This window comes from Neopelma chrysocephalum, unplaced genomic scaffold (assembly GCF_003984885.1).
Source record: "Neopelma chrysocephalum unplaced genomic scaffold, ASM398488v2 Primary Assembly neopelma1_89, whole genome shotgun sequence".
Taxonomy (NCBI): Eukaryota; Metazoa; Chordata; class Aves; order Passeriformes; family Pipridae; genus Neopelma; species Neopelma chrysocephalum.
Genome location: NW_020897751.1, coordinates 2,389,473 through 2,415,924, shown reverse-complemented (window position 1 = coordinate 2,415,924; position 26,452 = coordinate 2,389,473). Strand labels below are relative to the sequence as shown.

At 40.2% G+C, this 26,452-nt stretch overlaps 1 long non-coding RNA gene across 2 annotated transcripts in view; it reads left to right on the top strand.

Moving 5' to 3' along the window:
- Positions 1-25,255, top strand: part of LOC113972191 — a 32,871-nt gene extending 7,616 nt beyond the window's left edge. The window contains exons 3-6 of one of the 2 annotated variants that reach the window (XR_003535791.1): positions 14,380-14,483; positions 16,869-17,152; positions 21,475-21,570; positions 25,171-25,255. This is a non-coding gene — a long non-coding RNA (uncharacterized LOC113972191). Of the gene's footprint in view, positions 1-14,379; positions 14,484-16,868; positions 17,153-21,474; positions 21,571-22,485; positions 22,604-25,170 lie in introns of those variants that run through there. The other variant, XR_003535792.1, reaches the window with a different exon arrangement.
- The last annotated feature ends 1,197 nt before the right edge of the window (positions 25,256-26,452 follow it).

The following is a 26,452-nucleotide window of genomic DNA, read 5'->3' as shown; positions in this document are numbered from 1 at the left end:
ACAGAACTGAGCCACCTGTTTTTCTTCCCCTTTTTTAAGAAAACATTGCCAGTGAAGAAAATCTGAGCAGTCTGTTCCACACCTAGGCCTGAGCAGGAAAATGTGTGGTCCATGGACAGAGCTGGGCAGTGTTGCTTCTCAGAGCTGTACAGTGTTTTGTTCCTTGGTTCTCTTGCTGTGTCCCCTTATTGTGTAGGAAGGCTTTTCAGATGAACGTTCCTATGCAAATGTTGCAAACATAAATTGCTACAGGAACAACCTTCAATGTATCTGTGGAAGCAATGGCAGAAGATTAAAACTATAGTGCTTACAATCTCACACATCAGCCCCCCAGTCTCACATGTCAGTTCAACCTGGAGCAAAGGAGGCTCAGGGGGGACCTTCTGGCTCTGCAAGTCCCTGACAGGAGGGGGGAGCCGGGGGGGGTCGGGCTCTACTCCCAGGGAACAAGGGACAGGAGGAGAGGGAACGGCCTCCAGCTGTGCCAGGGGAGGCTCAGGTTGGATATTAAAGAAAATTTCTTCACAGAAAGGGTTGTCAAACATTGGAATGTGGCACTTGAGGACATGGTTAGTGGTGAAGCTGGTGGTGGTGCTGGATTCATGGTTGGACTTGATCTTCAAGGTCTGTTTCAACCTAAACCATTCTGTGATTCTAACAGAGTAAAACCAGACCAGTTGTTTCACTCGTTTGACTTTGTGAAGACACAGGCACTTGTTTGCTTCCCTAACAAGAACTCTCGCCAACCCAAACTCTTCCAGTGGAGATTTTGTGTATGAAGGGATGCCAGTTTTGGTAGATGTTTGGGTAATGTTTGGGTGTGTATCATTGGAACATGCTTTCAACACAGTTGTAAGTAACTTGGCTCAATGGTCACTAAATGTGTGCTTCCTTTGCCAAAGGGAGCTCACGTAGAAATCCAAGTGAATTCTTATGGAAACCTTTTGTGGTGTCTGTGTTGTTTGCAAAACTGGTTTTTATCTTACTGGAGACTTATTAAACCTGGGCAACTCAATATGTTGTTGTTGGTTTTTCACTGAGTGTTTGAACCTAAAGCTGAAGCTGCTTTAAGGAAAGTAGTATAAATAATGTATGTTGAAGTACTTAAAATTACCACCCCCCAATGGTGGCAGTTCACAAGCTGTCCATGTGCCCACACAAAGAATGTATTGATGTATTCATGGCTTTCTCACTGCCTGACCTGGGCACATGGGTACCTGCTGGTACCCAAAGGAAGGGACTACAGCACAGGGTTGATTCAGTGGCTTGGGCAAAATAGCGACAAACTGGAGCCAGGCTTCCTGATTTATCCAGCATTTACTCAGATTTCTGTGAAGCCTGTGTTTCCTTTGCTGCCATGTTCTGAACAGGTAACATTAACAGCATATTTCATAAAAAGAATGTTCAGTGTTTGCAATGTTTTCACAGAATCGTTAAGGTTGTAAAAGACCTTTAAAATCCTCAAGTCCAACCATCAGCCCAGCACCACCACCACGTTCACCACATCTCCAAGGGCCACATTTGCTGAACTCCACCACTTCTCTGGGCAGCCTGTTCCAATGCTTCACAACCCCTTCTGTGAAAAAATCTTTCCTAATGTCTAATCTAAGCCTTCCCTGTCACAACTTGAGGCCATTTCCTCTTGCCCTGCTGTTTTGATAATATACAAGATATAATTGTTAAATTGATTCTAAGCAATCCACAATATATTTTATTTTAATAGTTTGCGTACAAATATCTACAAAATGAAAAATATTTGGACAAATGTATTTTACAAATTATATTTATGTACTAGAATTTTGGGGATCAGTTTATTTTCATACATTTTGCCTTCATGAGTCTGCTAAAGTGGAAACATTTTTTTCCCTTATTGTATACTTATACTGAGCAGACATCCAATAAATCATAAAGCTGGCATATATAAAAACATATCCTGTTCATTTCCCTATAAAATATCTCTGTGTAGTGTTTTATACACTTTTTTCAAACTGTTGACAAGCTGCTGGTTCATCTCTTGGATTAATTTGTAGCAAAGATTTATAGACATTGCTATCTTTCAGTTCCAAAGGCAGCTGATATTGAGAAGGATATTCCACTTGGAATGAGGTTGGTATTTCAGTCTGTTCAGTAGCAGTTATTTTTACTTTTAATAACCTGCTACCCTTGGAGCTTAGACAACATTTAAACTAAGAGTTCCATACCTTATGTTGATGATTAATTCTTTGTTCAGGCAAACACACTATGAAACTAAAATATCACTTGTGTTTTAAGATACAGAAGACATCATAAATTAATTAAGTGAACTCTTGTCTCCTTTTCCTGTTTGAAGATATTGGTAAGAATATTGCTGTGGTTTTGATTTTACTTAGTGGGCTTTTTTCCTGTTTGTGGACTGGCACATTCACTGATGTGTTTGATGTTTGTCATTGCTTCAGTAAGTTCCTTCTGGTATAACTGAGTGCAATTTCTGCATCTAAAAGTCTCTTTCAAATGTGGAAATTCTTTTAAACATTCCAGAGCAGTGGTTGTTCATGAGAATAATGGGGTGAACACGAGAGAGAAGTCAGTTAAAATAGAACAAAATCATTAGTTGGAAGGGACCTGTAGTCATCCCCCAGTCCAACTGCCTAAAAAACAGGTTCTAAAACCCATTCAGATATTCATATAAAAATGGGGACTATGTACCTTAGGCAGTGATGTACTGTTTGGTTGTACTTCTCCTTTCATTACAACAGGCTTAAAAACTTTTATGCTCTGCACAGTGCAAAAGTGTATGTATATACAGAATGTTGGCATTATTAAGAAATTTTGAAGGTACTATAACCAAAATTTTGTTGACAAAGTCAGTAATTCGGTCAATCATTTCACCGCTTGAATTATTTATTTAATGACCTTTCACATTTTGAGCAGCCTGAATATTTTCATTTCAGGAAAGAAAATTGGCAGTTCTTTTAAATGCTGTAAAATACAGTCCAGAAGTTTTTCCTTATTTTTGTGATGCCCCATTGCTGGAGTATTTCAAAGGGGCCATGTGTGCCTGTAATGCTTGTGCCATAGAGAGTAACCAGGGGACCTGAGCGCTGCCCCTGGGTGCCATTTCTAACCTTGGCAGAGCATCAGAGAGCCCAAGTAGAGAGTCCAGTATGATTGTTTTGTAGCTTTTCATGTCACCACTCCACCAAAATTAAGGAGAAAGCTTGATGATTAATGTAGGCTTCAAAAGAAGGAAGTAGATTCCACTTAACCTGTCTAGTCTTAATCAGTTTTTTTTCTGTTTATGGAAGGGAAACTGGGGACAGGAAGACTGAAGCTTTTCTACAGTCATGCTTTGAATCAAGTGCATAGACCTTGCCCACTAGATTAAGTTTTAGATCTTTGATTACGGGAATATATTTGAGTTTCTTTTGCCCTTGAAGGGCTTGGAAGGCTCTGATGGCAGAGTAATGTACTCTTCAATAATAGGAATCAGTTTTCAAAGGTTTTCTGAGGCTGCCTGGTTGAAGAATTTTCTTATGGCCCTGCAAAACTGCAGCTTCTGTCAGAAAAATAGATTTCTCTGTGATGGTCTCTCCTATCAGATAAATATAGGAGTCTTTTGGCATGGGTCTTTTAAAACACAGTTCCAATCTTGCACTTCTGAGCCTGCAAAAGTTGCAATCGTTTCCTGTCATACCAATTTAGCAGCTTTTCTCTATTAGTGCTTTGCTAGCGATGCTTCAGTTTATGCCCCTGTTTGCTGCCCTAAGCCAAGCTCTCTGCCTCTCTCCTAACACAGTGTGATTCTTCCCTCGAGCTGAGCCTTTCAATGCATCCCAGGAAGCAATGCTTAGTCCAGAGGGCAAAACTGAGGCATCCATCCATGTGGAACCACTCCCAGGGGCAGCACGGGGCTGACACAGGCGCTGCTGCTCCGACTCAGTGAATCTGGGGGGAAGGGTGACGGGGAAATGGCAGCCATTCTTTGGGTGGAAAATGTCAGAATCGAGTAGTTTTCCTGCTGAGGTACAAACAGCTCTTCATCACAACAAGATAAAAAAACTTTAATGGAATACAAGTACCGTGATTTTACTAAGCTGTTCCATGAAGGCATTGAACCACAAAGCTGAACTACAGCATTGAACTGAAGGTGCCTGATGCAGTTTTGTGGGACAGACACTAAAGTTCCATTACTTTGTAGATTGAATCATAGAATGCCAGAATGCTTTGGGTTAAAAGACCATCCAGTCCCACTTCCACTAGCCCAGGTTGCTCCAAGCCCCATCCAGCTTCTCTGGGCAACCTGGGCTAGGGCCTCACCACCCTCACAAGGAACAATTCCTTCCCAATATCCCATCTAACCCTGCCCTCTGTCCTTGGGAAGCCATTCCCCCTTGTCCTGTCCCTCCATCCCTTGTCTCAAGTCCCTTTCCACCTCTCCTGGAGCCCCTTTAGGCCCTGGAAGGGTCTCTAAGGTCTCTCTGGATCCTTCTCTTCTCCAGGTGAACCCCCCCCACTCTGTCAAAACTCCTTTGAAGGTCCTGTTAGGCACACATCTGTGACATAAAAAATCTGAACACCTGAGAAACTCAGGTCCCAAGTCCTTCCTTTCACAGAACCTTTCTCTTTTGGTTCACTGCAAAGGAGAAGCAAGGGCCACGGAAGGGAATCCTGCCCTGCTTCCCCTGGCTGGGAATGCACCTGCAGGGATGACTAGGAGCTGGGCTGACTGCCCAGGTAGGCTTCATGTTCCTACAGCTAAAACCAGTGCTGTTAGCTCTGCAATACATTCACAAGGGGATGCATTTCTTTGGGGATGATTTTTTATTTGCAACCTTCCCAACAATTTTTTTCCCCAGTCTTCAGTTCTTCAAGGATGAACTGTTTTGGCCCCAAATCCCCTAATTTTTGCTCATGTTCCCCTTTGTCACTCACCTCAAGCCCAGGTAAAGCTTGCAGCATTTGCCCCTTTTTAATTTTTTTATTTTTCCCCCCTCTTCTTTTCATGCTTGCTGTAGCTCAGACTTAGATTGCGTTAACAGCAGATATTTGGGATCATCATTTATTGCCAAGAGTTAAATGTAATTGTTGCATTCTTCTGCTCTGCCCACCTGTTCGTTCCCATTAAGAAAATCCTACCTTTATAAAAGTGTTAGACTTCTCGTTGGCAAGGGAAGGACTGTGCCATCTGTTAGCAGAGCAGTGCTACAAGTCAGGACTGAAGAAAGTAAGATAGCTAATAAAAAAGAAATTCAAGTCAAAATGGTGAAATTAGTATAAAGGTTTCCTTGGAAAGTGTGCTGACTGGCTGATAGAAAAATGGCATTTCTTTAGTGCTCAGCTGAGCCTGGGAGTGAGGGAGCAGCAAACCTCTCTGCAATGAAAAATGGTTATTAGGAGGGGAATTAAGGAATGTCTGTTATTCACAGATTGAGAGATCTGATGAAGACATCGCCTGTGTTTAAATCAATCTTCTCCACCAATTTACCTCAATTCTTCAGACTTCAGCAGTAGTTGCCTCAAGAGGCTATTCAGGAGACTAATGGACAAGAGAGATAAAGGGCTGGGTGGATGGAAAAGTGCCAATAAAGTAGAAATGGTAGAAGCTGTCAAGTTAGAAAAAGTTGGGAGTGTCTTAAGCTACTTGACTTAGGGCTGATGATGTTGAGAAAGTGGTAATCAGTCAGTTGTTATTAGCTGGTGACAGAGTGGTGTTACCCAGTGGAGATCAGAGGTGACAGGGAGGGACTGTGACCTTACAGTGCTCGGCAAAGGAGCAACCTGTGGGTTAGAAAAGGGGGGCAGCCAAGGAGCCCTGGGGACATAACCCACCAACTTTACTAAGTCTTGAAGTATTTGATAAGGGAGATCAAACTGACATGGCAGAACTTTGTAAACCCTTTTTTTCCCTGCTGGAATTTTACGCTGAGTGCAGTCATCCTTTAAAACAAAACAGAGGGAAAAGAAATGCAGAAAAATGTAGGGTTTACTATCTTGTTAACACCCTTTGGGTGTCAAACGACTTGAAAAAGAGACAAATAATCTGGGACTTTCCAGTTTGACTCTGTTCTCATTATCCTGACAGAAGTACAGAAAATATACAAAAATCAAGCTGTTTCTATACTATTCTAAAGTAGAACTCTGATTAAATTAGAGATAGAGCATTTTAGCAACCAAGCAATTTATTGAGCATGATTAATAATTGGAATTTCTGGCCTAGGAGATTACTGCTGGGAGGCAGTATCTGGGTATAGTGCCCAGACACCTGATGGGGTGCAGCAGGTAACACTGTCATTGACACTCTGTCCTGTGGTGTGCATGACAGACCCCTGCCAGGGTCTCCTGGGTTTTCCTGCCCATCTCAATCAGACCCGGGTCTAATGAGATTTTTTGCAGAAGAAATCACATTTCACTTAAGACCCTCAAAATCAATCGCTGTACAAAGAGCAGTTTGAACCAGTCTCTATGTTTTATAAAGTGCCTACCTGTGCAAATTACCTGCACCAACTGACAGTGAGAACGTGGCTGCACTGCAATGTTATGGTTGTCTGATGGTGTGTTAATATATGCTTAAAAAACACAATAATTGGTACATTGAAGCATCCTGCTGTTTCACATGATGAGTGTCTTGGAGGAGTTTATGCTGTGTTTTTCTAGACTTTTTTGTTTGTCTCAATAGTTGCTATAAAAATAATGTTTTACAATGAACAGAGGAAACCCTTCCAAGCAGTCCCAAAATAATTCAGGAACTGACAGAAGGCAGAGTTTTCTGCCATGAAGACATTATGAGTGCCTACATTTTTTTTTCCTGTCTCTGTCATACACTTTACGTTAGCTTTGGAGAGTGATTTTATCTTTAAATATGAGTCAGGCTATGTTGCCAAGACAACCTCTCTTTAAGCTTTCCATTTCACTCCCATTGTGTGCTGAACCTCCATCAAATCTTCTCCCAGAGCAACTGGTCACTTATATTTCAAGTGGGATTTGATTTGATGGAGCAAAGAATTCAAAGTGCATGATTTTCTTGGCTCCTTGGCAAGTCACTTCAGCAGGTCTCACTCGCTCTGACTCCAGGGCTGGAGGAAGGTAATCACACTGGCATCTGGATTCCAGCACAGGAGACAGAATATTTGACTAAGTTGCAGGTCTGTGGTTCATTCCTGCTTTCCCAGCCAAGGCACAGACCTCCACAGGGCAATGCCCAGCACACCTCCTCTGCAGGCTGTGTTACAGGATTTCTGCTGGGATATTGATTCTCAATGGATTGATGCTGTATTTTAGGCTGAGTTATGCCTGCTTCTGTGTTCCCCACAGATGTCTTATTGCAAGGTACCTTTTGTTAAACCAAAATGATTTTTGTGGCTTGGCAGGTGCTCAGGTCACCTGTACCTATTGGCTGCCCTGTTGCTGGTGGGATGGGGAGTAGGACGTGGGGTTTAGTTAAGTGTCATCATTGTTTCTTACCATGAGAGCTTTTTGAAATATATCTCTGTCTAGACTGCTCTTCATAAGGGGGAGTGACAGACTCAGATCAGATTTGAGTAAATATAGACTGTTTGTCATATGGTAATATTAAATTCCTTTGTCATTTCTTATAACCTCAATGTATTTTATGCCCATTTTTGCTCCTACTTCTCACTCCTTTGTCAACAGACCCTCTTTTCCTAGGCACTGCTCTGCACTGTCACTCTTTCAGCTTTATTAAATAGCGCTTGTAAAGGAAGCTCCTGCAAAGTGATCTTTAATTAAGTATAACAGTAGAGATGACTCTGCTTCTATTACTAAAAAATGAACGAATCTTGCCTGAAAGGCTTCTTTGCTGCTTTACTGCCACTGCAAATTCAAGTATCACGAGGTGCACAAGTGAGGTTTGTGACAAGGTGATGGCCAGCAATAGCCAAGGCTGTGACAAACCAGCAGACAACCATCCCAGGTTCTGATGGGGATGTGCCCTGGGCACAATCCATAGGAGTGAGGGCTCAGCAGGGATCTAAGAGCTGCCCCTGATTCCTCCTGCCTGGGCATTCAGGAGCTGGAATTTCAGGCTGTTTACCAAGCAGCAGCTGAAAGATGAGCAAGACAGGAATTCATCATCCTGCCTGAGATGAGAGTTTATCCAGTGACAGGCTTATATGATCGCTGGTGCTCTCAACAGTTTGTTTTTCATGGAGAGAAAAACAATTTCCCCATGAAGGATTTATTTTTTTTCTTTTTCAAATATTTCAAAAGTTTCAATTATTTTTTTTTTTAGCTATTGCATCCCTTCTTTTCAGCAGAGGTCTAGATCTCTGCTACATCTGTCTCCTAAAATCCTTCCCATGTTCTGAAAAGTTGGCTGCAGCTGAGGGACTGTCTTTCCAGTTTGCAAGCTTAATGTAGCTTTCCTGTCATATTTACAGATGTGGAATCTGTTGGTGTTTAATGAATATTTATTAGTAATTTTTTTTCTATGCAACTGAGTATTTTGCACATTGGCTCCATATCTCACTGTTATTTGTGCATTAGAGGGAGGGTTGAGGAAAACCCATCAAAGTTTACTGAATAAAGAAAATGCAGATGATATTGTGGACTGCAAGATACTACAATGAAGGGATTGTTCTAAATGCAATGTATTGAAAGTTATTTCACCCAGGACATAAATAACATTTCAGATTTTGAATAGAATAATTATGTGATCTGACACTTGAAAGAGCTGCTCGTTATCTATTTTTTTTTTTTAACCTGTAAAAGACAACTATGGCATTTATATTTAGTGTGTGAATAAAGTGGAATGACTAATAACCTTGGTCTGTCAGACACAACCATTAGTTGTTTGTCCCAGGGGCACTCTGCCCATGCACTTTTTCCTGACACTAAACAAGTCCAGGTCCTGAGTCTCTGGGGTTTTTTTCTCTGAGATGCCTTTGTGACTTGCAAAATACAACCTAATGCAAAGACATGGACACCATTTATCTTGTTAAGGTATTGCAAAAGATAGTTTGAACAATTCTTTTTTTTTATGTAGAGATACAGGAAAAGAAGGACTATTAAGTTCTTATTAAGAACATTAACCTTTTAGTGAATTGATTTAAAGAAGAGAACATAACTTGCATTTGTTTTGACAGACAATAACAAACATTTTGTTGCACTATTTTAGGAGTAAATATTTTTTAAAAATGTGATAGCTATCTAAATTATAGAATCTAAAGTTTTGGTGCTGGGGAGGGTACAGAAAGAACTGAGGCTGTCTCTGGAATAGAGAGATGGTGTAAGAAAAACATATTTACTGCAACGGTCTGTGATCACAGGAGAGAAGGTTTGGAACTTTATATATTATATTCTTTTAGTAACCAAACCACAAGAAAAAATTTACTAGCCTCATGCCTTTTCTGATTGCTTTCCAAAATTATTGCTTTAATGTTTTAATATTTGTAACATACTTTGAGGATGAATTTACCAGGATGACAGTGAGACAAACATCCTTTAGCCCAGGAATTTGCTCTAGTTGGCAACTCTCCAGGCAAGTAGAAGACACAGGGTCACCTGAAATACTTCCTTAAATATTCTAAAGATAAACATTGATTAGGTTTGTAAGAGTTTCTAGAAGGGGTTGAGATTTAAGTATTTATGTAATTGGCTAATATGCAAAATAATATTCTTCAATTATAGAAGTTGTTGCTTTGTTGAGAATTTCACTACCTGATACCTGACATCATGAAGGTGTCCCATCCACCTTGGGACAGAGATTCCTTGTGGAGCGGCCCTTGCTATTGAGGTGAGCCCTGGGAATTCCATTAATTACAGAATGGGATTTCTAATTAATTCTTATCATGTTGTTATACTTGTTCAAATAGGCTTCTGTAGGATGTTAGCTAGTTTTGAACTTTAGTGGGCAGCACAGACTCCTCTGGCCACCCTCCTTATGCACCTTTGAAGGGTTATTTTTCATTGTAGTTCCAGTCAGAATGGGAAAATGATGCTATTACGCCTTAGATATCAGAAGAGTCAAAGAGCTCTTATCTTCTTTTCTTATCCACACATTGGAAATTCATGGCTTGTATTTCTGGAAGCTTTGCAACTCGTTCCTGTGATCACAGAAGTAGGATCAAATTGAAAGATGAGGAAGAGTGTTAATAACTGGATGTTACCTGGTTTGCAGGAGGTAGAGGTCTGTCTCAGCTGAAGGCAACCCTGTGTTACATTCAGTGTTCACATGGGAGGGAGAAGAAGAAACTGGTTGTTTTGCAGCTAAATAGCTGTCCTGGTTTGGGCTGGGGTACAGATAATTTCCTTCCTGGTGGCTGATGTGGGGCTGTGCTTTGGATTTGTGCTGAACACAGGGTTGATAATGCAGAGATGGTTTTGTCACTGCTGAGGCCTTTCCTGCCATGCTGGGGAGGGGGCTGGGTGTGCTTGGGAAGCTGGCAGGGGACACAAACAGGGCAGGAGATCCAAACTGACCAAAGGGATATTGCAGACCATATGGTATCATGCTCAGTATATAGAGTGAGGAGAAGAAGGAGGAAAGGGGGGGATGTCTGGAGCGATGGTGTTTGTCTTCCCAAGTAACTGTTATGTGGGATGGGACCTGCCCTCCTGGAGGTGACTGAACACCTGCCCAGCCACGGGAAGCACTGAATTAATTCCTTGTTTTGCTGTGCTTGTGTGCACAGCTTTTGTTTCATCTATTAAACTGTCTCTATCTCAACCCAGGAGTTTTCTGGCTTTTACTCTTCTGATTCTCTCCCTGATCCTGCTGGTGGGGGAGCGAGAGAGCGGCTGTGAGGGGCTTGGCTGTTGACTGGGGTTAAACCATGGCACTAGCTCCAGTCAAAGAGCAACCACTTTTCCCATCCTTTCCCTTTGCTTTATAACTAAATATACAAGAAAGAAATAAATGTTAGTCGTCCTTTTGAAAGGAATGAAGATAATCCTCTAGTATGGGCCACATGTCTACATCATTTATTGCATTTTGAAGCCACACTTAATTTAACATTGTATTGGTTTCCCAGCCTTTCAGTTGTCCTTTATTCTGCTAAGATGATGGGCAGACCAGTGAGTGAGCACTGTGGGTTTTTTCATCTGTCCTACAACACAACATGCCTTCAGCCATGGCCTGGTAGCCATAAAGATACCTAAAACAATTTTCTAAGTCTGTGAAGGAAACTCCATATCCTGTTCATTCTCGATATTTATTGTCCACAGAATAAATGTACTCTTAAAAAAAATCAACTCTCTTGATATTTTGCTCTATTTTACAGTGTTGGTATTCTTTCAGACAAAGTATGAGTGCAGAGATGAATTCATGTGGTTTGCACAAGAAAGTGGTTTATCTATTTTTGCTTGCTAAAGCCCTGAGAAAGTTTATCTGTCATTATGAAATCTGAAGGAGAACAGAGGATTTGGGTATTACTGCTTGATGTTTTCTGCAATCAATACATTTTCAAGGCATTTTACAGCATTGATATTTTGTTAAGCAAACACATCTGTTTCCAGATATGAGTTGCTCAGTTTGTCCAGGATGTCTCAACGTTTATTTCAGCCATCAACTCCCACACCCAATCCTGTATTTATCCAATTTAAGAGAGTCTTTTCCTTTGGTGGTTCTTTATGTTTTTGTACTTGCCACCTACTGTTTCATCCACAAACTAGATCAATTTATTTTCCTGACTCGACACCATAGGCATAACAAGTCTCTCTGAACTGTCACAGTTCACATGTAAAATGGCCTTTTAAAGGTGTATTATGACTGTTGTAAATCTCTCTATTCCCACTCATACAGCAGAACAGAGTGTTTCAGTACAGGGCTCATTTGGGGAACTCTTCACAGGATTTTTGCAGTACTCAGGAGGATGATGGGATAAAGTCCCTGTAATGAAGGCAAACTTGACAACTTGCAGTTTTCTAGAATTCAGATAAATTTATTGGTTTCTGAAGCTGCTGTGCCGCCTTCTTTCCCAGCGGTTGTGAGGGTGAAGTTCTGCTTGGGTTGTGCAGAAGTCCTGAAGGGAAGGGAGGCACAAGAGAGGGCAACAGAAATGTGTGAGAGAACAGTAAGGTAGAGGCAAGGGAACTGAGGAGGATGTCTCAGTTGCTCTGGAGTTAGGAAGATGATCCTAATCTAATTAATTATTAGTAGCTAAAAAATACATCATTCATCCAGGCAAAATCTTCCTGAAATGCTGCTGCTTTCATCTCCTGTTATTGTAGATGGCACTTCCCTATTTTTCCAGCCACTCTTGCCTCCAGCATGGTCATTATTTTTTCACCTTTCTCCTCTTGTAAGCATGGAAGAATGGGGCACTGCTGTTTTGCTGGAACTGTACTTTTTCCTTTCCTCAGAACTCAGCTATGTTCTCAACTTTTTGTGCTTCAACTTCTGCAGGACTCTTTAATACATTCTCTTTCTTGCCATAGGAACATCATCATCTTGACTCCAATCCCTGCACAGAATCACAGGATGGTTGGGGTCGGGAGGGACCTTTAAAGAATACCTAAATTCCACCCCCTGCCATGGCCAGGGACACCTTCCACCAGACCAGGTTGCTCCAAGCCCTGTCCAACCTGGCTTTTGTCTTTAGCTTTGTCTTCTCCCATTCACGAGATACACACTTGAAGCTTTAAGTGCAATTTCTCTTTACACAAAGTTCTCTTTGTAAAGCCCACTTTTCACTTGAGTTTCCCCCTTGTTCACAGGATTCCTCAGCCACTTCACCCATAAATGTCTTTTTACTTTTTTCCATGTCGATCCTTGTGTATAAGGGAAAAATCATTCTAATAGAACTGTCCACCCATTTCTGTGCCCTCCCTCTGTTTGTCTCATATGACTCTTTCTGACTCTGCCTGTGAGTCCCTGTTATGTCTGAGTGGGGAGATCAGATGCATTGCCCTTCCTTGCTTTGCTTCTCCAACTATTCCTTTCCTCTTAACTTTCCCCATTGCCACTGTTTCTGATGGAAATTCATGCTGGTAACTGAGCCCACAACATGTTCAACAGCATTAACTGTGCTTGTCTTTCATCTTGTAGACTGCCAAGAAATTTAGGCTGGGACCTGTGATTAATGTGTTGCTGGGGTAGTGGAATGTCCATGATTCTGTGACTGGGGTCAGTGAAAGGGTATTTTCTCTCAATGTGATGAACTCCTAATCATCTGTGAGGGATGGTGATCCTGGGACACCAGGTTGGTTGACTGGAAATGCCTTTGTATTTGTTCTTTTGAAGAATAAAAGTGTTGACAGGAGAAGCATTAACACTGTTTTAGTCTTTTTTGTTTGTAGCTTAGAAACTATTGTATTGCAATATATGCATGTCATTCAGTACACAGAATGTTGTTTTAAACTTTCTAAGACATTACAAGTACCTTAAATTGCAAAGAGCAGTAAATCAGGAATATATACTACTCCTGATTCTTAAGTAAACATGCACACTTACTTTAACTGTTTTTTTATTCAGAAAAATTCACATATTAAGTAGCTGGGTTAGGATCAGATCATACCAACACATGCCAGAGAGCTTTCAGCTGAAGATATAGAAGCTGGAATAGTTATTAGTAATTCTTTTCCATCCTCAGGTTTAATTTCTATTAATGTAACGCTCCTCTAAAATGTAACTGCTAATGAAAATATGAGAAAATCTACTGTCAGAGAATCCCAGAATCAGCTGAGTTGGAAGGGGCCCACAAGGATCATCCAGTCCAACCCTCAGCCCTGCACAGGACCATCCCCAAGAGTCACCCCCTGTGCCCCAGAGGATCATCCAAACCCTCCTGGAGCTCTGGCAGCCTTGGTGCTGTGCCCACTGCCCTGGGGAGCCTGGTCAGTGCCAACCACCCTCTGGGGGAAGAACCTTTCCCTGAGATCCAACCTGACCCTGCCCTGCAGAACTTCAGGCCATTTCCTGGGGTTCTGTCACTGGTCACTCTATTGTAATATATATAATATATGGTCTTCTATTGTAAATGCAGAGTAAAGTAAAATTTATCAAAATAAAAGTAGTGAAGAAACTAAAGTTTAAGAACTTAAGCATGGAAACAGGTTTCTCAGGGTTGCGTTCAGTCTGTGTATCACAGAGAAATTGCCTTCAGATATGGGGCATTTTGTCTTTTCCAAGTAAATTTGATGCATCATATGCAGTAGCTCCAAATGGCCACTTCTTTAGATGTTTTGAAATATTCCAGATGCACTTTTGCCACATAATTTCTGGTCATAATGGCAAGATTCTGTTAATGCTAAAGTCTGTGTGCAATTTAATTATTGAGAAAGTGGACATTATATTTGGGTAATGGCATTACAGCCCAAAACCTTTTGTTTTTTTCTTTACTCTCCATGAAGGTAAGCATTCATTTATGGAAGCCATAGAGCGGGAACTTTGGACATCCTGAAGGACTGTGTTCTAGAATGTATATTTTTAATATCATTCCTCAGGTTAGAAGCTGCCATGAGCAAAGAAGAGGAGTGCTACCAGTGCCTGAGGGTCCTTACATTGGCAAGGAGTTGATATTGTAAGATATACCAGATTATTTGAGCAGGTAAATTACTTCTTGTACAAAGAGAAAGCAAAAAATCCTGTGTTTTTCACCAAATGTAGAATTCCTTCCTATCCCCAGATCAGTGACTCTGAACATGAGAGGTTTTGTAATGTCAGGGTATGTGACCCATATCAGGCAGTTCTTTCACTGCTGGTCTAAAATGCCACAGAGAAGGGCAGAAAAAAACAGATTTTACATAGTATGGAAAAGCAAAGGCTTCCTGGCTCACTTTAGCAGTATGTTCAATCCATAAAGTGCTCAGAATGTGTTGAGAATAACACAGAAATTTCTGCCTTCTCCAAGAAAGCGTGAGAAAGGAGAGGCCAAAAGGGTTTATAGCTCTATCGGTTGTCAGTTTGAAAGATCAGTCCTCACGGATCACAAACAGATGTTTTCTCCCAGAAGTTGGGCTTTCCTCTAGGAAAGGCAGATTTCTAGGGCATGAGATGCCCAGGAGTATGAGATGTCAGTGTGCAACTTGCAGGTTGCACAGGTGAACCAGGACCTGTGGGAAAATGGTTTTTTCCTGAGTGACAGATGGCTGTCGAGTGAGGAATGCTCCAGGGCATCAAAAACAGTGCTTAGTGCCTCTACTTTGGCAGCCACATCCTATCTCACTATTTTTTATGTTTCCTCATGCTACTTAATTGTATATTAATTTGTGGTTCAACTTGCCAAATTTTGACCTCCAGCTGTTCAGTTCTGTGTTTTTATCAACCAGCTTGGAATAATTCTTGACTTGGAGCCCAGCCTTGCCTTTAAAGCAGTGAAAGCAGTGGGGGCCAGATATGTGCTGGTCTTCTTCTGACTTTGAGCTTGCTTGATCCTGGCCACCTCATGGGGCTGCCATCGCTTTGTTTTCAGCAAAACCTCCCTCTTACCTGTACTGTGTCAGGTCAATGTTGTCTTTCTGGCCTCAGCCTTTCTGCAGGGTTCCTATTTTTGAAATGCCCAAGAAAGGGTTGGTAACATTTAGTGTCACTGCTCAGCAGATTGGTAGGGGTGAGGGGAGTGGTTGGTCCCTTTGAAACTCAAGAGCTCTGCTTTAAAGGGATCAAGGTCTAGAACTGCTGCCTCTCACAGCTGATGTGTCAGATATGCAGGTGTTTGGGTTCCAGAGAACACTTCAGCTTATGAAAACAGGATTCCCATCCCTGTTGTACCCTGTTGCAGCTGCTGCCCTGCAAGAGAAGGTTTCCAGGCAGACATTCCTGTGTTGTTCACCTTCCTTCAGCATCTACATGTGTCACCTTTTTGCTCTTTCCTGGCACAAATCACAAGATTTCACCGCTCCCCATTAAAACCCAGCATCAGCCATTCCCTGACAGACTGGTGTCACTGGTACAGGGGCAGGAGGCTGCCTGGAAATTAATTCTTATTCCAAAGCTTTTGTTTGCCAATCACTTCACTTCTCAGTTCTGAAACTAAACACCCCTTTGAACCGCATGCATTGCTGGGCTGATGACCTGGCCTCTGGGTCTGACCTGGCCTGGGCTGATGACCTCTCCTATCTGTGTGTGTTTTTATTTTGATTTTCAGCAAGTGTTACTGCCTTTGTCCCTCTCTGTCTGTGAGATTAATTCTGCTCCAAGTCACTGTTTCTTTGGTGGTAGATTTCTGAATTAGCCACCAACTTCAGCATTCCAGTTGTAAGACCACCTCCACCAAATTTCGATTACAGCTCTACCATGGTCACTGCAGGTAAAGATTTTGGGGCCTTATGATGTACTGTTTTCTTTGTTTTCTGGTTTATTATTCCATTGCCTCATGCTTGCATTATGTGTGATTCTACAGCCACTTCAGAGAACTCAGAAAAAGAACCTAATTGGGTTATCCCTAATTAGGCACAAAAAAACCTCTGCACTGTTTTTCATATCTTCTTGATATTTCAGCAATGAAACGGAATTTCCATTATTATAAAAGTCTGAATGTGAATGAGAAAAAAGTCCCTTACTTTATATTCAAAATCCTAGTATTGGGCACCACTTCATGATATTTGGGACAAGGGGGATCAAGTACTATCAAGTCAAGTGAGCTGTTTTCCTAGTATGTGGAAGAATATATTTCACAAAAAAACTCGGTGCGTGAAATGTGCTTTCCCAAAATCCATTTTCTAACAATTGCATGGCAGTGCTGGTCTTTCTTTAATACTCATTTTTAACTTGTTTTTTTTTTCAGATTTTTTTTCCTTTTCTCCTTCAGAAAAGAGTTAGAGACTGCTGTTTTGTTAGCTTTCTCTGAATACCTTTCAAAACAGGCAGGATTTTTTTCTATAGTAATTCAGGTCCAAGAACTGACAGCTTTCTGTATTTTCATGAGTTTTCCAATAAAGACTGTCTACTAATAATGTTTTAAACATTTTACATTGCATTTATGTCATTACAGTTTTCCCCATGGCTGAGCATAAGGCATTTCTTGATCTGCATTTTCTGGGAGGCAAAAGTTTTAACAAAGTTATAGAAGATTCTTCATTGTGACAGGTTATAAAATCAGGAGGGAAGAAATAAAGCTGCACACACTTTCCCAACTTTCCAGGCAGGATGTCCACTTACTCTCATCAGAGAGCCGAATCTGTCCTTCTCTGGGAGTAATCAGAGCATTTGCCTAAGGATATTCCACCCATGGTAAAGCACCCAAGAAATTATCTGTGGCCTCCAGACATCTCAAAGGTAGCACCATTGCTTGCCTCTCTGCTTACTTTTGTATTTGTCTCATTATTTATCCCTTATTTGGGGAATATATTAAAATAGAAGTGACTTGCTTTTCTGTAGCAGTCAGTCTGATGTGTTATGCATAGAAACTTTAAAATAGGTTCTAATTGAGGTACTGAAAAGAAAATTTTCTGCATGTCAGGCATCCTCAATAGCAACCTTCCTTTTTCTCCACGTTGAAAAAGCAACAACAAAAGCAGCTTATAAATGTCTGTATTATTAAAATTGGGCACCTACAACAGCCTGAGAAGGGCAACTGGAGACATGGAGCACAGCACAGCTCCTTCCCTCCACTGCTGCCAGGTGAACAAGCTGCTGTAGGTCTGGAAAGGACTGCTGAACCTATGGAAATCCCACAGAACTTTCTTCTGTGGCTCCCTGGGAACTTTGCCTACTCGTGGGAAAAGGTTGTCCTGAAATATTTTGAATTGGGAGCAGAGATTCCTCTTGAGTGCAGTAGTCCACCCTCCACAGCTACCCACTGCCCCTTTGAGGAACTTACAACACTGTCTAAATAGTAAACAACTAAATACCCGAGTTTACTTTTTCTGTTTTGAAATCTTAAAGTTGTCCCCTTACTTAGTCTATGAAGTTCTAGAGGATGTAGACTGAGAAGCTGTATTGCAGAAAAGAAATTCACTTCTGAGGAGAAAATGTTTCTTTGCTCTGGAAATAGACTCCCCAAACCAGGAGGATTTTAGGCAGGGTGGACTGCACGAAGGCAAGCTGGATACTAACTGTTCAGATGAGGTGTTGAAGGAACATTACTTGTCCAGTGGAGGAGGTGGTTGTTAACTTGATTAAAAAAAAAAATCATTTCTGTCAGTCTCTGTTCTTCCTCCAGTGCTTAATAATTTTCCAGGGCTTTCCAACCATGCATGTGAGATGTGTAGAAAAGCTGTAGCTTCCCCTGAGCCACTGTGTAGTGTAATAACATTGCCTGGGAACAAGGAAGAAATACATGTTTTTTCTTTCATCTGGAGATATTCCTGGTAAGGGATGGGTGGGTGGCTCAGGCAGACTGAAAGGTGGCTCAATGTGACTCCTGCTGTTCCAAAGTAAATCTGTTTTCCATTCCCATCTCTGACTTGTGTGGATTGCAGAGATCCATTCACATTTAGCAGGGAAGTTTGTACTCAATAAACACTGCAGGAGCATTTCACAGTCTCAGGCTGCCACATGGGGAAGTTCTGTGTCTTTCTTGCTTGAGTTCTACCTTCCAGGATGAGAGTCTTGTACTGCCCAAGGAGGTACCTGTCCAGATGATCATCCCTGAGGGCTGGGAACCTCCTGGGTGACTGGGGGCAGTTTCACTGGGAGCTGTGCTCTTTGTGCCCACATTTGGGCTTTGGAACTGAAGAGTTTTTAAATGTCTCAGTGAGCAGTCTACAGCACAGAAACCTAATCTTGTTGGGGGATAAGTGCATGGTACATTATACTGGTGATTTACTCATTCTTTAGGATTGTGTAGACTTGCCTGCTTTTGGTGAAAATCCCTGATTTATTCACTTTGTTCTCAAAGATGTAATCCAAAACTGGTTACTTCTCTACATTCTTTTGTGTTTAATTCAGTTCATTCGAGATTCTGTCTCTTGGGGGGGTGCACGTGTATATGCACACCTATGACAGCAATTTTGGCATGACCTTGGGTTTTGATGACACCAGTGCTGCTACCATAAAGAAATTAAGTAATTCCTTATGTGTGTATTTTGTCATTCCACTGGATGAAATGTATGTATCTTCAGGTGATCTGACTTGAACTGATTGCTCTCTCCTTGAGGAAAAGCACTGGTGTTACCCCGAGGCTGTCTTCTCTTTTTGAAACCTTAATTTCTGCACACTACAGTTTGTCTAAATAGGAGAAACTTTTACATTACCAGTAGGAAATGTGAGTCAGCTTGATTACCACCTGAGGTTATATGTGTAAAATGTACCTAGATGAAATACATAATATAAACAGCCTTTTTATTTGTCACCTGCCAAAATGTCAGTGTGCCTGTGTGGTCAGTCCATTAGTGTTAAACGGGACAATTTTTTCCCTGGGAACCATGTTCTCAAATAACTGATTGGGGTCATTAGTTTGTTTAATTTCATTGCTGCTGGTTTAGCTTACAAAAATGTGGGTGGACTTCCTTTTCTTTATAACAATGTGCTTCAAGCAATACTGTTTTTCTTTAAGCCAAAAATATTTCTATATAAAATGTCACGTCTAGAATATCACATCTTTTATTAACCTCTAAGGAAGCCTGAACTTTTGTACTAGAAATGAACAAGGTCACCAGAACAATTTGTTCTTTGTCTACCCTGTTACACATCAACTCTGAGAATTTCCAAAGATCCTCTGGACTGCTGTAAGCCAGCAATACATTCCCAAAAGGACCAAGGCAGTGCAGTGAAGTCACATTGCCTTTTGCTGGCTGTGGTCAACCATTTCTCCAGATTCCATCCCAGTGATTATCCCATCATGGGATTTGATTTTTCTGGCATGACTTGTTTTCAGTAGACCCTGGGTTTTTTGATTTTTTTTTTTTTGTTCTGTTTTGTTTGGGGTTTTTTTTGATGGCCTACTATTTTATAAGTATTTCTCCATTAATTTTCACTTATTTCCATCAAGGTGAGGCTGACTGGTCTGTGGGTTTTATTCCTCTACTTCCTGTGAGTGGGCTTTTTTTTTTCCTTAATTTTGGTAGAAAGAAGGAGCAGTGAAAGAACTAAAAATTGATTTAGCTTAAAGTAAGGCTGGGATTTCTTTCAAATTGAGCTTGATAGTGTGAGAATACATTCTCCTCATTAACGTCACCTGGAGACCAAGTAAAGCTTTGATGCTGCAGTACAAGCAGCAGAACACTGTGGATTTTATAACTCATGATCATGAGTTTACTGCAGAAGAACATTTGTAGTCTTTTAAATTGGTGTCTATTATATCATATTACATTTTAGGGCACTTTAGGGCACTCTTCAATTACTTCCAAGGTGCCAAACTGAAAGCCTACCCTTCTTTCATGAGTTTGTCCTTCTGATTCTCGTCCTTCTGAAACTTGGGTTTCTTGTTTCATCAGTGGAAAATGATTTGTAGTGTCATGTGGTTTGCAAATCATTAGCCTCGGGGGTGGTTTTAGTACATACTTTCTAATTTCAACTTGGGATCACTAGTTTTCATGGACTGCTAGGCTCTGCAGATCTAACAAACTATGATTTATGCAAGCATACTTTGAAATTAATTTGTGAGATTTTCACTGGAATTTAGTCATAAAGGGTGGGGGGTTTTGCCATAGTAGTGTGACAACTGAATGAAACCATTTTTAGTAGTTTTTGGTATGTAGAATGCACAAAACTGGATTGTTCTCAAATGCAGCAACTCAATAAATGCAGGAAAAGACAAAAGTTTTCCCCTGTCAGTTCTCAAAATACAGACTGTTGTACTTTTTTTCTATGTCAATATTAACTTTCTCTGTGCAAAGCTTCATACAGCACAGGAGAAAGTCTTAGAGAACAAGATCTAAAATACTCCCTGAGACTTCAGGTGTCACAGGGTTGTCCCCTTGCAGAATAAAAGAGCCTTTGCCTTGGTTGTCATTGCTGTAAATTCAGTGGAGACTTGTGGTTGTGCTTGACACCAGTTCAGCATCTTATGGCAAGGTAGGTTTATTCTAAAGGCCATCCACTCTATTTTCAATGGAAATTAATGAAGAATTCCTCTGTATATAGTATGCACAGACTTAAGAGGAAACAAAAGTGCTGCCTTGTCCCAGCTGTGACTGCAAGGCAGGAAAACACAATTGGATGGAGGAGGCTCATTGGCAAGTTACAGGGAGAAGTCACAGTTCTGGATGTGATAGAAAAATATCTGAAGTGAGAGAATGAGATATAGATGGGAAGTGGGGAACTTGTTTTCTTCTATTTCTCCTTTCTGCCTTTCTTCTGGCTGTTTGTGTTCAGAGCCTTATGTTGTCTGGTTTCTTTCTCCTGAGGAAGTCAGCAAGGCTCTCCTGGCAGTGAGATGAGGGAGACAGAGGCTGATAATTTGCTGATTGCACCCAGCCCAGGTGGAGAAGTGCAGGCAGGAGTGCTGGTTCAGGACTTCTGATAATTCTGGCACTGATTTTGCTGGTTTGTTTTTTTTAATAAATCATCTTTTCAGTTCTTATTAGAAAACCAAAAAGCCAGACTTTGAATTAGGCAGATCTCTTTCACTGCTAAAGCCAATAAGGAGAAAGATTTTATTTAATTCAGAGGTATTCAAATACTTTCACCAGGTTCTTACTATTTGTGTTTTACAGATTTTCATATACTACTGGGACTTGGCTAAAAAGTAAGAATAGATATTGCTGCTCCCCTCTACTCCTTCCCAGTATTAAAGAAGAGAAGCTTTGTAGGTATGTATGGTTAATGTGTCTCTCTTTGTCTAGAGTTTTTCCTACTTTATATTAGGTTTGAGGAGCATTTACTTTAAAAGATCAACTGAAATTGGTATGTAAGTCTTGAATATATATATATTTACACACTATTTCAGTAATGACGAAAGCACCTGATAACTGATTTTAAAATATATGATGATAACATTTGACATTAAATTTGAAGTAGCTACTGCAAAAATTACTTCTGTTACTTTGTAATGTTATCTTAAGGTCTAGTCCTTAATGGGTTTCTTTGAATGGATCAGGGTCTTTTTTTACCTTAATTCCACTGGTATAGTAGAAATATATACTGCTGAATTTGATGCAAATTCACAAGAATTAAGAAGAAGATAATAAGAATCTTGCTTTGTATAATACCCTGCCATACTCAGTAGTGTGTATATTGACCTGAAGCTAATGCTCTCTTTCTTGGTTAGCAGCTTGATTTTTCAGTTAGATATTTAAACAGAGGAACCAAAGAGTCAGTCATCCTTGTAATTCACCTTCTTTGGTGCTTAAGAAACAGCAAAGAAAGGATTATCATTATTACAGGCAGAGCACTAGTTTGGCTGTGTTAAAGTTGTGAACTGTTTTCTGTCAAAGGTTTACTGTCTCCTCCGTGCTTTAAAATACATGTTCTTACACAGATTGCCTCACAAATGAACGTGTCTCACAGCTATGCTGAGAGTCATTAGAAAGAGGGTTTTTTTCTTACTTTATTTTAGTCTGGTTGAAAAGAATACTAAGGGAGTTGTTTCCATTACAGAAAGAACATCATATCATTTTTCTCACTGAAAGTCTCCAGTGCTTCCTCTCAATTTGGTCTTATTTCTCTCTGTAAAACTGTGCTGTTAGTAAAGCTGGCATGAGGTGGATGTTTGTTTTTACTGGCAGGGTATACATATCAAAAGCTTTTGCTGCAGAGAAGACCCCAGAGGTCTCCTGCTGATCCAAACTAGGTTGAATATTGTACATATTTTCCTTGGAGAGTGAAACTCTCTTCTCTGCCTGAGCAGAGGTGACATAAGGAGCTTTTCTGGTGGAAGTCTGGCACTGCTGCTTCTGCGTGGGAGTGAGAGCTTGTCCTGGGCTTCATTCACATGAAGGCATCGTTTATAAAGAAAAGTTAATGTGTTTATCACAAATGCTGGAAAAGTTCGAGTTCTGCTGGAAAGATTGGGACAGTTTCTATCTTGCTAGAACATAGTATTCAGCAGTCTTCTTCATTTTGTAATGTCATTAATTCCAGAGAAATGATTCCTAAGCATAGTGGAGTCTCAGTCAAATAGCTGTCAGAAAATACCTTAAGAATCATCTTGGGCATGTGAGAGCTGCTCCCAAAACACAATGTGAACTCCTGTTCTAAGCAGAACACATTTCCTTCTTATGTGTCAGAGGTGTCTGTGGCTTTTCTCCATGATGCCATTACCACCCTTCTGTGGCAACAGACTCTTGATTTCCTTCTCATCGTGTTCTTTTTGTGTAGATTACTATGTGTATGGTCACCAGATAAATGCTTCCCATCCCCTGCTCTCCTTAGGGAATAGAAGTTTCATCCTCAAATCTGATTATTTGCTGAACTGGCTGCGCTCTGGAGCTGATACTTTGGAAAAAGTATTTTCAGACCTCTTTGGTTTTCCAAATGTGTTACTGATATATGGGTTATTATCCCATTTAACAATAAACCACGAAGTTTTCAAAGGTAACCAACATTTTCTCAGGTAACCAACATTTTCCCAGTAACCAGTTTGTTCTTCCAAGTATCCTATTTCTGCAAGTACCTTTGGGTAATGCATTTCTCTTAGTGACAGCTTAATGTTGGTTGCCCAGACAACACATCCCACAGGCCAGGATTAGGTTCCAGGTGACTTAAAAAGGACCACACATGTCTCCTATATTTCTAATTATGCTGATGAGTTCACAGAGAATCATTTTGATTGAAGGAGTAAATATTAGATAAAGAAACAGTACCTAATACAGACAATCTAGAACCACACAGGTGGTTCACTACACTGTGGTCTGAACAGGCTGGCACTGAGCTTTCAGGAGTCTTTGTTTTATACTCAGTGCCCTACCAATGTTTGTGGAGTCTTTTTTAACAAAATAAAGATCCAGGTTGCACATTGACAACAATCCTGGAAAGCACCTATCCTGAACTAGTCTGCCACCACATCAGACTGACTTTATTTGGGGATTTATTAGGAAGCATAATGGAAACATACTTGAAGACTTGAAAGTGGATGAGAAGTTCTGACTGCCACAGCACAGTGCACAGCACAGCTCAGCCTGCTCAGTTTGTTGTTGTGGAAGAAAGCAAAAGCAAATAACATATGGATGCAGTTTTTACACGTTTGTACAAGCCCTTGACAGTCAGATCTGATTTCCTCTAGCAAAGACAAGAAAGAATGTCTCTTGCACCTATCCTGCCTTCGTCTGTAATTGAATTATAATCACCCCCATTGCTCTTGGAGAGGAAAGCAGATGGTAAAATATTACTTCAGAGTGTTTTGGGCAACACAGGATTTTTCTTAAAGGTTATTAGTACTTCTACTGAAACATTCTAGAGGTGACTTTAAGAATATTCCTAGGATTTCTAATACTAATACAGAAATAACAGGGAAAGGATGTTATTATTACAAACTGGTGAAAAAGGTTAAATCCATTCAAGCTACCACTTAATCAAATGTTCTCTGGTTCACTTTTTCAGGGCAACGTAGGTCAAAATGGAGTGTTCAGAGCTGAATTAAGCCTTGTCACAATAAGAAAATAGGCTTATTTGTGGGAGATTTGATAAGAAGTTAATAGTTGATTTGCTGCTTCTGGTAGATAAAAGAAATATATGGCTAATTTATAGATGTTTGTAAAAAAAGTTTTTTCTGGTGCACCAATAGATAAACGTGTGCTGAATAGAAATTTTAACACCACTGCTGGTACTTGTTAGAGGAATATATTCAAAATAATAACAGAGCTTGCCAAAGAGCAATTTGAGAGGTGATTTTCCATTTTTGTGCAGCTAATTAAGCACAGAAATGAAGCGATGGTGCCGGGGTTTTCCGCATGGCTGACAAACACATAGAAAATTTCAGCTGCTGAAATTGGAAATAAAGACAAATTCAACAGTTAGCAAAATGTGTTGGGCACAGGGAGATGTTTGGTTGGGGTTTTTTAACTGTCAGGTTTTGCATATTTTGATTTCGCTGAAGCATTGGTAATTTCCTTTGAGCTGGTGAAAAAATCAGCATTTGGTGGAGAGAGAAACTGAAGTGGCACAAAAAGTCTTCAGGAGCTGGCAGAGAGCTGCTGAAAAGAGCTACAGTAGTGTTTTGGAAGTGTAAGAACAGTCTGAAGAGACATGAAATCCTTTGATGGGGTCACTTGTTGACAAAGCTCTTAGGAATGACTAATAAACTGAAGGGGTGAAAAGAAAACAAAACTCCTGTTCTCACTCCTCATTCGTAGAGTTTAGATTTAGTCTTATCATTGACTGAGATTTCCACAAACTTAACATTAGAATATAGTAAGCCATTAATTTTTTTCCTTGCTTTTTTGTCAGAACAGCAAAAATCTTATTTCTTGCAGTTTTACCACGTGTAAATTGGAGCATTTGAACAGAGATGGAATCTGGCATACTCATGTGGAACTTTGTTTGTCTTGATTTGATAGTGTGCTCCCAAACTGGAAAAGTAGCACCATCCAGGTTTCAAAATGTTATTTCACATAATTCCATGGCTTTTCAAATAATAGTTAAAGAATTTTCTCTGTTGTTGCCTGGAAGGTAGAGGTGACTGTCGTTTTTCCTCCCTTCTCAGTAAATTAATGAAATAATTAATAGAAAATACTGACTATAACATATATATATAACCGAAACTAATGACTATATATATAACCAACACCAATTACTATAACTTTTATATATATATATATATATATATATATATATAACCAAGTTCTGGTTAATAAATTCAAAGTAATCATGTTAATTAGCTCATTGACAGTTTGATCATGGTCAGTTTTAAAATGATTCTATAATACCAGAAAGGAAAACTTATTTTAGGAACTAATCACTTCATTCATGAATTTTATTTCTGTGAAAGTGAGAATTGGAAAACATTAATTAGCTGTGAGTCATGGCATAATGCAGTCATGCCAGAGTCTGTGGAATCCCTCAAAAGTTGTTGAACAAAGTTGTAAAGTAACTCATTTATAATTATGAATTTGAGAGGAGATTAATACAGCGTCAGCTACTATTGAATCTATTTCCATAAGCTAGATACCACTTCTTTTCACTTGCCCTTTTAAAAGTATTTAAGTAAAAATATGGCTCTATACCTCAGAATATTTACCAAATTCTTGCAATTTTTATCTGTATAATTTACATGCGCAAGCGGAATTTCCTTTTTTTCTGTGTTTTTATACAATACATGCGAGAAAGAATTTACTTGGTAAATGCTGTGCTTGAGCAAATAAATAAATGTGAAATTTTAAATTCATATGTCCTATGAAAGGAAGAAAATGGAAGCAAGGTATGTTTTCCTTACATGTCAGAAAAAAAACAAATGCACGGGAATAGTCGGTGCTGCTTCAATTCAACCTAAAGATAATGAAATGGCAGCAAAAAAGCTCCAGTAGGAAGAGAAGAGAATTTGTCATGTTCCTGATGGATTGTGAGGTGTGAAATAGAATTGGAGGTGGCAGGGGACTGCCAGCAATGGAAGAAAGCTCTTACAGAGGCCTAAATAATGCTTGGCAAATAAAAGATAACAAGAATCTTGTTAAATGATCAACTGACCCAAGGTGGAATGTTCTGGAACCGGGTATAAATGAGCTGTGGAAGGGGAATGTGTTTCCATGATGTTCATGA